Consider the following 11,431-nt stretch of genomic DNA (forward strand, 5'->3'; position numbering starts at 1 on the left):
TGAGTTCTCTGGAACATGAGTATGAACAGAATACACAGCAGTCCTTCAGTGGACAGCAGATTCAGTGTATTCCAAATTTACATTTGTCACTGCTTCATGTGAATTTCCACCTGCACACAAAACAGCCGTATTAGCCTACAAACAGCGATCACAAGAAACCCATGTAAATGTATACTGGGCCAAAACACACTCCACACTTTGTGGACCCACACAGGTATGGAGGATAATGGATTTTTAAATCTTCACACATTTTAGAGCACCACCATGTACAGTGGGTACAGAAAGTATTCAGACCCCCTTAACCTTTCACTTTTATATCCTTATATTGCAGCCATTTGCTAAAATCATGTAAGTTCATTTTTTTCCTCATTAATGTTCACACAGCACCCCATTCTGCTGCACTTAAGGTTCCTAAGAGCACAGTGGCCTCCATAATCCTTAAGTGGAAGATGTTGGGATGACCAGAACCCTCCCATCCAGCCAAACTGAGCTATCAGGGGAGGAGCCTTGGTGAGATGTAAAAAAGAACCCAAAGATCACTGTGGCTGAGCTCCAGAGATGCAGTCGGGAGGAAGTTGTAGAAAGTCAAACCGTCGCTGCAGCCCTCCACCAGACGGGGCTTTATGGCAGAGTGGCCCCGACCGAAGCTTCTCTTCAGTGCAAGACACATCAAAGCCTGCGTGGAGTATGTAAAAAAAACACATGAAGGACACCATGATGGTGAGAAATAAGATTATATGGTCTGATGAGACCAAGATAGAACTTTTGGCCTTAATTTTAAGAGTTCTGTGTGGAGAAAACCAGGGATCATGGTGGTGGCAGCATCATGCTGTGAGGGTGTTTTTTTAGCTGCAGGACATGACCACTCGTTGCAATTGAGTGAAAGATGAATGCGGCCAAGTACAGGGATATCTGAACTTCTCCAGAGTGCTCAGGACCTCAGACCGGACCGAAGGTTTACCTTCCAACAAGACATGTTGACAAAGACATGGCCTGTTAGTTTAGGTGGATGACCATGTCTCAGTAGGTTTGCAGTTGTGCCATACACACTTTCACATAACATTCCAATAAAAATATATTTATTTTTGTGGGAATAATGTGAGAAAATGTGGAAAAGTTCAAGGGGTATGAATACTTTTGCATACACTGTATGAACAACAATGAACACACAGCAGTCATTCAGTGGACAGCAGATTCAGTGAATTTCAAATTTACATTTGTCACTGCTTTATGTAAATTTACACACAAAAACGAGTCAGTTTAACCTTCAAACAGTGACTGCACGTATCACATGCAAATCTACTGAACCAAAACAAACTCCACACTTTGCATTATGAACTTAATCTCTGTATGTACAGAAGGTCACACAGGCTTTAGATAAGTGTTATGGAAAAGCCACAGAAACGTATTAATACAACAAGGACACAGTGGACCACACAAGTGAACACTTGCACTGCCAGAAGAAGTCCTGAAGGTCTCAACACAACATTTGTATTGTTTGTGTTTACCCAGAAAACTTTATCTTATCTCAGGACATCTTAGGACTCAGAGGCAGACCACAGATCAGGGGAAGGGTGAAGAGAATTTTAATAAAGGTTTAGGTGGAGTTTCCAATGATCAGGAACAGGAGCCGCAGGGTCAGCTATCGCTAGCACGAAAGGTTCTTTACACTACAATTTACAAGAGGAGGCAGAGCACACCACTCCACCCCATCAGGCTGTTCTCTCCACTTCAGAGTGACTCCAGTCACTCCTTTCTCCTTCAGTCTGTCCGGGAGCTGCAACACACACACAGTAACAGGAGGATAAAACAGTGACTTGACATCAAATGAGCTGCATGTTTTTCTGACATGTTTCATTATAACATACATCCAGACATCAAACCAACAGATCATTCAATTCAATTCAATTCAGTTTTATTTATATAGCGCATATTACAATCAGAAATTGTCTCAAGGCGCTTCACAGGAACCCCCCTAAGAGCACTGTGGCAAGGAAAAACTCCCTTTAAGAGGAAGAAACCTTGAGCAGGACCCGTCAACTAAGGGGGAACCAGTCCCTGCTGCTAGTCAGAGAGGATGAGGGAGAGAGAGAGAGAGAGAGAGAGGATGAAGGAGAGAGAGAGAGAGGAGAGAGAGGATGAAGGAGAGAGAGAGAGAGAGAGAGGAGCAAACATGATACAAACATGATACAGTACAGAGCAAACATGACAGCAAGATGAAACAGTGATTATATTGCAATAGATATCTATATATATCGTCAGTCCATAAGTAGGAATAGTAATTTGATAGCAAGGATGAGCAGCAGGGGCTAGTGAAGTCGATGAGCACAGGAGAGATCAGGGACCAGACTGCAGGTCAGCATGCAGGTCTTGAGACCTGCAAAGAGAGAGAGCGAGAGCGAGGCACAGAAACTACAAGGAAGACAGTTAACACAGATTATGAGACGATATTACCCAGTATGATCCAGACTAAGGAGAGTGGAGGAGAGGTCAGAGGGTGCTCAGAGGATCGTGTTTGTGCCACCCGACAACGTAGAGCAAGAGAGACTTCACGGGCCGGACTGCAGGTCATCATCCAGGTCTTGAGACCAGTGTGAGCCAGACTAAGGAGAGAAAAGGAGAGGTTAGAGGGTGAGAGGGAAACTTCTCAGTGGATCATGTTTGTGCCCCCCGACAACGTAGGCCTAGAGCAGCATAGCTGTGCTACACACTAGGTCTAAGGCTAACTGTACGCCTTACTAAACAGAAAAGTTTTAAGTCTAGTCTTAAAGGTGGAGGCAGATTGGTAACTGGTTCCATAATAGCGGTGCCTGATAGCTGAAAGCTCGTCCTCCATTCTGCTTCTATGAATCCTAGGAACTACTAGTAAACCTGCACTCAGAGATCTGAGTGTCCTATTAGGAACATATGGTACAATCAGGTCCTGCAGATACAATGGAGCAAGTCCATGAAGAGCCTTGTAGGTTAGAAGAAGGATCTTGAAGTGTATTCTTGAGTCCACTGGGAGCCAGTGAAGAGACGCTAGAACAGGAGAGATATGATCCCTTTGGCTGCTTCCTGTCAGAACTCTAGCTGCTGCGTTCTGGATCAGCTGCAGACTGTTGATGGAGTAATGTGGACATCCTGACAATAAAGAGTTGCAGTAGTCCAGTCTTGAAGTGACAAAAGCATGGATGAGCTTTTCAGCATCACTCTGAGAGAGGATGCTCCTGATCTTAGTAATATTACGCAGGTGAAAGGAAAGCGGTCTTGGAGACCTGCTTAATATGAGAGACAAACGACATGTCTTGATCAAAGATAACTCCAAGGTTCCTCACAGTCGTACTGGAGGCCAGAGTAATTCCATCCAGAGAGAAAGTATTATCTGATAAGTTACTAGTTCTGAGATGTTTCGGTCCAAAACAATGACCTCAGTCTTGTCCGAGTTTAATAGTACAAAGTTGAGGGACATCCAGTCCTTTATGTCCTTTAGACACGCCTGTAGTCTGACTAGCGGCTCCGTTTCTTCAGGCTTCATGGATAAATACAGCTGGGTGTCATCAGCATAACAATGCAAGTTTATGCCGTGCTTCTGGATGATGTTTCCTAGAGGGAGCATGTAGAGGGTGAACAGGATCGGTCCGAGCACAGACCCTGTGGAACACCTTGGTTAACCCTTGCACCTGTGGAAGACACATCGTTAGTGTGAACAAAATGAAATCTGTCAGATAAATATGATTTAAACCAGCGCAGTGCTGTTCCTGTAATCCTGATCTCATGTTCCAATCTGTGTAGCAGGATGCGATGATCTACGGTGTCGAAGGCAGCACTGAGATCCAGTAGAACGAGCACAGAGACGAGACCCCCTGTCCGCTGCCATGAGGAGGTCATTGGTGACTTTAAGCAGTGCTGTTTCTGTGCTGTGATGGGCCTCTGAATCCAGACTGGAAAGCATCGAACAGACGTTCCTACGCAGGTGGTCGTTTAGCTGACTTACAACAGCTCTTTCGAGTAGTTTGGAGATAAAGGTGAGGTTGGAGATCGGTCTGTAGTTTCCTAGGACGTCTGGGTCAGGTGAAGGTTTTTTAAGTATCGGAATGATCACAGCAGTTTAAAAGCCTGTGGTACATATCCTGTTTCCAGAGACAAGTTGATCTGTCCTAATATAGAGTCTCCGATCAGAGGATAGCATCTTTGAGGAGCCGTGAAGGGATCGGATCCAGAAGACAGGTAGTAGGTTTAGACTTGCTGATGCTGGTGGTCAGCTCAGGGAGGCCGATGGGCACGAAGCAGTCCAGAGTTAGATCAGGATCCGTTTCCAGAAGTGGCGGTGTATCCTCAGCGGTTCACAGAGAGATTGTGGTTGATTTGTCCTCTATAGTGGTGATTTTATCGGTGTGAAGAAGCTCATGAAGTCTTCACTACTAAGAGCTGCAGGAATGCAAGGCTCCACAGAGCTGTGGCTCTTTGTCAGCCTGGCCACGGCGTTAAAGGAGAAAGCGCGGGTTGTTCTTGTTTTCTTCTATTAGTGATGAATAGTAGGCTGTCCTGGCTTTACGAAGGGCCTTCTTATACGTCAGCAGACTGTCTCTCCAGACCCTCCGGGAGTCATCTGATTTAGAGGACTGCCACATCCTCTCCATCCTACGTGTAATCCGTTTCAGTGATCGGATGTTTGAGTTGTACCACGGAGGTAGCCTCTTCTGGTTTGTAGTTTTCTTCTTCTTCAGTGGAGCAATCCTGTTTACAGTTTTTTCTGATTGCTTAAGCACATTTCTGTAACTATTGGCTATTTGTGCAAAACTCTACACACAAATAAAAAAACCTTACACCAAATCAGCAAAATATTGTAGATCTCTTGCAAAAGCTAATACATGTTGCTTAAACTCTTCAAACTTTTGTAAAAATGGTATTTTGTACCACACAGTTAACACAAACCATCATATTACTAAGCACACAATGTGCCAACTACACACTGATGGTATTAACTGAAAACACATCTGGCTTTTGCTTTCTCTGTGCACAAGGTCTGTCCATGTGAGGTCAAACTTTTGTCATAAATAGTTCTAGAAACACACAGGGATTCAAATTTCAAGTATGAAGTTTATTCACACACATCAACACAAAACACAAGAAAACATACAATTTCACTGAAAGAGAGAGAGAGAGAGAAAATCAGTCTCATTGTCTCTCTGGGTCCGGCCACAGAATTTCATCAACGTCGCATGTAATGTCTTCTAGTCCAAGGCACCAGGGAACATCTCCTGGAGTGCCGTATCCAGGCCTGACATGATGCCTGGTCCATATCCTCGCTTGCCTCCTTCCAGATGCTGGATGTCTAGTAATTCTGTGGAGTAACAGTTTCAGTTTTACATGTACAGTATTGTTGTTTTTCTCATTAGAGTATGGTACAGCTACAAAACTTAGAGTGAGGGAACTGTACTAACCCATTCTCATCAATATGTCTCATGATGCTTGCTATATTGTAGCGGCTCAGGCTGAACCCGTTGTCCAGCTTCCCTCAGGGTCATTCCATGGTTGATCACATGATCCACTATTGTAGCTCCGATGACATCAGTAATTCTATTTCTTACTCTTCCTCCTTCCTCTTCACCTCCTCGTCCTCTTCCCTCTAAATTCACCTCCTAGTCTTCGTCCTCCTCCTCTTCCTCATGTTCCTCCTCTAATTCTCACTCTTCTCAGTCTCCTTCTCCCTCCATTGTTCTCCACACTGAAGCTTACCTGTGTCTTATTTACAGAGCTCATGCTGATTGCAAAGTGAACTAATGATGTAAAACAGTTCTCACATGTGACAGTGTAGCCAGACAGTTGGCAAAATAGTGTAAATACTAGCCATACATGTGTATAGTTTTACTAGGAGTGTGTTGATCATTTGGAAATTGTGTGTAAAGCAGTGAGTTGTGTTTACAGTTCAGCAAAAAGAGTGCTGTGAAGTGGATTATATTTATGCATTTGCAAATTGTGTGTTACAAAAGTGCAAATTGAGTGTAAAGCAGTTTTTTGGCTTTTAGTTTTGCAAACTCAGTGAGTGATTTTGCTATAACTATTACAGTTTTTTCTGATTGCTTAAGCACATTTCTGTAACTATTGGCTATTTGTGCAAAACTCTACACACAAATAAAAAAACCTTACACCAAATCAGCAAAACATTGTAGATCTCTTGCAAAAGCTAATACATCTTGCTTAACCTCTTCAAACCTTTGTAAAAATGGTATTTTTGTACCAAACAGTTAACACAAACCATCATATTACTAAGCACACAATGTGCCAACTACACACTGATGGTATTAACTGAAAACACATCTGGCTTTTGCTTTCTCTGTGCATCAGGTCTGTCCATGTGAGGTCAAACTTTTGTCATAAATAGTTCTATAAACACAGGGATTCAAATTTCAAGTATGAATGTTTATTCACACACATCAAAACAAACACAAGAAAACATACAATTTCACTGAAAGAGAGAGAAAATCAGTCTCATTGTCTCTCTGGTCCGGCCACAGAATTTCATCAACGTCGCATGCAATGTCTTCTAGTCCAAGGCACCGGGGAAAATATCTCCTGGAGTGCCGTATCCAGGCCTGACATGATGCCTGGTCCATATCCTCGCATGCCTCCTTCCAGATGCTGGATGTCTAGTAATTCTGTGGAGTAACAGTTTCAGTTTTACATGTACAGTATTGTTGTTTTTCTCATTAGAGTATGGTACACCTACAAAACTTAGAGTGAGGGAACTGTACTAACCCATTCTCATCAATATGTCCTCATGATGCTTGCTACAGTGTAGCGGCTCAGGCTGAACCCGTTGTCCAGCTTCCCTCAGGGTCATTCCATGGTTGATCACATGATCCACTATTGTAGCTCCGATGACATCAGTAATTCTATTTCTTCTTACCCTTCCTCCTTCCTCTTCACCTCCTCGTCCTCTTCCTCCTGCTTCCTCATGTCCTCATCCTCCTCTAATTCTCTCTCTTCTCAGTCTTCTTCTTCCCTCCATTGTTCTCCACACTGAAGCTTACCTGTGGCTTATTCACAGATCTCATGCTGATTGCAAAGTGAACTAATGATGTAAAACAGTTCTCACATGTGACAGTGTAGCCAGACAGTTGGCAAAATAGTGTAAATACCAGCCATAAATGTGTGTAGTTTTACTAGGAGTGTGTTGATCATTTGGAAGTTGTGTGTAAAGCAGTGAGTTGTGTTTACAGTTCAGCAAAAAGAGTGCTGTGAAGTGGATTATATTTATACAATTGCAAATTGTGTGTTACAAAAGTGCAAATTGAGTGTAAAGCAGTTTTTTTGCTTTTAGTTTTGCAAACTCAGTGAGTGATTTTGCTATAACTATTAATAGTTTTAGAAATTGTGCTATAAGAATCATTGTTAGTGTTTAAGCAATCAGAAAAAACTGTAAATGTGGGGTCCAGGGGCACTACGCCCGGGAATGCAATAAAAAGGTACAGAAATGTCAAATATGCTATAATAAAATGGAGGATTGTATTTGCGCAGAGGAAAGCAACAATGAGGACAGGGAACCTTTTTCAGACGGGGAAGAGGAGGAGTCCAGCATGGAGGAGGAAGTGGCTCAGGAGAGAGGGGCGCAGGGCAGTGCCACTGCTGCAGGGATACAGGTCGATGCGGGCCAGGCCATGGTGCCTGCGTGGGTCAGTCTCTGAGCAGTGTGTAATATGAGTTGTTATATCCCCTAAAATAGTAATCTTTCCCTCTTAATTTATCACATTTCATTCATATTCAGCATCCTTTTGTAGCACATATATCTTCACACACTGCCACTGTACACACTTACAGTTAAAGAAAAGCTGGAACTTTATTCATAATAAGTTTTTACAGTTTTTTTCTGATTGCTTAAGCACATTTCTGTAACTATTGGCTATTTGTGCAAAACTCTACACACAAATAAAAAAACCTTACACCAAATCAGCAAAACATTGTAGATCTTTTGCAAAAGCTAATACATCTTGCTTAACTCTTCAAACCTTTGTAAAAATGGTATTTTTGTACCACACAGTTAACACAAACCATCATATTACTAAGCACACAATGTGCCAACTACACACTGATGGTATTAACTGAAAACACATCTGGCTTTTGCTTTCTCTGTGCACAAGGTCTGTCCATGTGAGGTCAAACTTTTGTCATAAATAGTTCTATAAACACAGGGATTCAAATTTCAAGTATGAATGTTTATTCACACACATCAAAACAAACACAAGAAAACATACAATTTCACTGAAAGAGAGAGAAAATCAGTCTCATTGTCTCTCTGGGTCCGGCCACAGAATTTCATCAACATCACATGCATGCAATGTCTTCTAGTCCAAGGCACCTGGGGAAAATATCTCCTGGAGTGCCGTATCCAGGCCTGACATGATGCCTGGTCAATATCCTCGCATGCCTCCTTCCAGATGCTGGATGTCTAGCAATTCTATGGAGTAACAGTTTCAGTTTTACATGTACAGTATTGATGTTTTTCTCATTAGAGTATGGTACACCTACAAAACTGTGAAGGAACTGTACTAACCCATTCTCATCAATATGCCTCAATAAGCCTCATGATGCTTGCTACAGTGTAGCGGCTCAGGCTGAACCCGTTCAGGGTCATTCCATAGTTGATCACATGATCCACTATTGTAGCTCCGATGACATCAGTATTCTATTTCTTCTTACCCTTCCTCCTTCCTCACCTCCTCGTCCTCTTCCTCCTGCTTCCTCATGTCCTCATCCTCCTCTAATTCTCGTTCTTCTCAGTCTCCTTCTCCCTCCATTGTTCTCCACACTGAAGCTTACCTGTGGCTTATTTACAGAGCTCATGCTGATTGCAAAGTGAACTAATGATGTAAAACAGTTCTCGCATGTGACAGTGTAGCCAGACAGTTGGCAAAATAGTGTAAATACCAGCCATAAATGTGTGTAGTTTTACTATGAGTGTGTTGATCATTTGGAGGTTGTGTGTAAAGCAGTGAGTTGTGTTTACAGTTCAGCAAAAAGAGTGCTGTGAAGTGGATTATATTTATACAATTGAAAATTGTGCGTTACAAAAGTGTAAATTGAGTGTAAAGCAGTTTTTTGCTTTTAGTTTTGCAAACTCAGTGAGTGATTTTGCTGTAACTATTAATAGTTTTAGAAATTGTGCTATAAGAATCATTGATAGTGTTTAAGCATTCAGAAAAAACTGTAAGCAATCAGAAAAAACTGTAATGTCTTTTCACATAAGGCACTTCCTCATGTTACTCAGACTTTTCCTAGTAGCTCATCTACAGGGAAATGAAACAGCGCCATCTCAAGTCCAACAGGAGTAGTAAGAGTAAAATAAAAATAAAACAGGTTAGAAATTCTAAACGTTAATAAACATTCAAGTAAAATCCAGGCAAGTGAAGACTGATAGTCATATATAATACAACTAAAACTGTGTGCAGTAAAATCTTGTCTACTATAAATCCAATATGGGTATAATTACAAGACAGTGCGTTAGATTGTCTGATCTCAGAGGGAGGAGTTGTACAGTTTGATGGCCACAGAAAGGAATGACCTCCAGTGGCACTCAGTGGTGCATTTAGGAGGGATCAGTCTGGCTACTGAAAGTACTCCTGTTCCTCAGCAGCACGTGGTGCAGGAGTACTTTCAGTGCCAGACTGATCCCTCCTAAATGCAAATATATATAATAATGTTACCTCCATTAAAGTGCTGATGCTTAATGACATCCTGTCTATTTACCTGCAAACAATATATATCTTAAAGAGGAGTCTTCACAGTGCAAAATGTTTGAGTTTGGCTCACGTCCTATGAAGTGGCCGTTTCACCACAACCGGCCACGTAGTAAGCGTAGGTGAGACTTTCTGATGCGTGTCCAGCTGAAGTGACTACAAGTCCTGCAGGTCCGAGAACAACGTTTATTTTAATTCAACATTCCAGAGAATGAACCCATCCACTATTGGGTTTATGTGATGCAGACAGGAGGAAGGCCACTGTCGTCACCTCCAGCGTCTCTCACCCACCCTCCTTTCTCACCAGCTTTTTGACCAATCTGTCTGGCAGGACTGACAGGTAACTGCAGCGGCACCACAGGGGTAATGGTTGCATCTTCATCCTCCTCAGTGGTGCAGACAGGAGCGGGGCCACGAATACGCGCAGACTTGGCTCTAAACGTGTTTTGAGCGCGTCTTCCTTTGACTGAAAATCAAGCATGTGAGAGAGAAGACATTAGAAGAAGGTGGTTAGTACACACACACACACACACCACACGCACACACACACACACACACTACCTTGCGTCTCTCATCAGCGAGCCTCATCTTCTCATCAATCTGTTCTCTGGTGCGGGGAGCTTTTTTTGCCCCTCAGAGACTTAAGTCTGGCAGGGTACCTTCGCCGGAACCCTTCACTGTCATCCAGCTGACACACACACACACAATGTTACATATTTTATCATAGCATTGATATTGTGAATGAAGCATGCTAACCAGGTGCCCACCATGATGCTGGTAGGCCTGTCCTGCGCCACTGCCGGCCTCTCTTTGCCCTTCTATGATGATTCCCTGCTGCATCAGTTCCTCCAGGATCTCTCTGGCCTTTGGACGGTTCTGTTCTGTGCCATTTTGCAGCAGCTGACCTGGAGCAGCAGACAGAACATAAACACATTTAAGACACATGTTTTCTCTCTCCAGCCTGTGTGGAGCACATCCTCACTGTGCTGTGTTTCTTTGTTCCCCTCACTTTCTGTGACGCTCACTGATGTTAGAGGAGGAAGGTTACTGGGCACTGTGTCGGGTAAGTTGGGGATCTCTGTGTTCTCCATCACCACCCCGCTGTCCGCAGTGCCCTTCGACACAGCAGAGTCCCTACGACCGCTGAGTTTACTTTTAGTTTCCTCCTGGCAGCACACACACACACACACACATTATCACAATTTGACAGCATCCTGAATCCCAGACGTGACGTTGTCATGGTGACATCATCATTGTGTTGACATATTGTCATGAATACAGTAACTCAGCAACAACAATGATACACTACAAAGAGATTGAAGTAAATTTTGCCAATTTTTGCTGGTGTAAATGTAGAACCAGAGAAAATCTGTCACGCTTTCATTTCAGAGGACAGGTATAATTTATATTTAACTAAATCTACACTAAATTCATTTGTAGTTTTTTTAATTCAGGTTAGTCTCCAAACATTTTAAGGTTTATTATTATGTCAATGCCCGTTTTATTTATATATCACATTTATGTTCCATCCTGTAATTTGATTGACTGTTTATTGATAGTGTTGTATGAGTTAGCAGAAGTTTCTCACTTAGAGTTGCTAGTTTTGGTTAATAATGAATGAGAATCAGCAGCTAAATCATTGGTAGGATACACGTACGTAAATCTCTGTAACACGTCTCCACACACCGAGCCTACCTCCTGCACCTCCGCGG

This window comes from Parambassis ranga, chromosome 2 (assembly GCF_900634625.1).
Source record: "Parambassis ranga chromosome 2, fParRan2.1, whole genome shotgun sequence".
NCBI classification, from domain to species: Eukaryota; Metazoa; Chordata; class Actinopteri; family Ambassidae; genus Parambassis; species Parambassis ranga.